Here is a 689-nt window from a genome sequence, read left to right as displayed (position 1 = left end):
TATGCAAAAAATTATAAACATAATTCTTCTATACAAAATATAAAGAACAAATTCAATGCAAACAAAACTAAAATGTCTAAACTTTTTGTCTAATCACACTGTATTGAGAAAAACATAATCCTCAAACCTACATAATTGCTGGAAAAAAAAAAGACTACATAATCAATAACTTATTATAAACATGATAATCAATACCTTTCAGCATGACAAAAACTTACCAGACAAATTACATCAATTAATAATCATCTTCCTTATTACTGCAGTTTCATTTCCACTAAAATAGTAAGCATTCCAAACAATGGAGGTGAATGTGCAATCACTACATGCCAGGAAAACAAAATAAAAAACAAAACAGGCCGGATAAGCAAGTGAATCACAAGGAGGCACTAGCCTAAAGTGAGGCAGTCAAGCAATCTAACTAATCAATCCTAGGCTAGTGAAAAGCATAGCCTATACAAGGCACAGCATCTACCAATGTTCTACAATAATGAAGCAAGTGCTTTCAGTCACTAAAAAAACAGTAACCTTTGTGGTAAACTATTTAGATGGTCTATGTTCCATTTTTCTCTTTGGTGAAATGTCATAATATAAACACAAGGAAACATGTAATATTATTAGAAAACACTTTTTACGGTTATTTGGTAAACTGAAAGATGTAAATGAATAATTTCATAATTTTATAATTACTA

The 689-nt window shown here is 29.8% G+C and overlaps 1 protein-coding gene across 2 annotated transcripts in view; it reads right to left on the bottom strand.

Moving 5' to 3' along the window:
- LOC119585719 (protein salvador homolog 1-like) overlaps window positions 1-689 on the bottom strand; it is a gene marked incomplete in the record, with an annotated part of 15,849 nt that overhangs the window by 10,146 nt on the left and 5,014 nt on the right.

The sequence above is a fragment of the Penaeus monodon genome, chromosome 20 (genome assembly GCF_015228065.2).
Source record: "Penaeus monodon isolate SGIC_2016 chromosome 20, NSTDA_Pmon_1, whole genome shotgun sequence".
Lineage (NCBI taxonomy): Eukaryota > Metazoa > Arthropoda > Malacostraca > Decapoda > Penaeidae > Penaeus > Penaeus monodon.
This window is presented reverse-complemented; position numbering and strand designations above follow the sequence as displayed.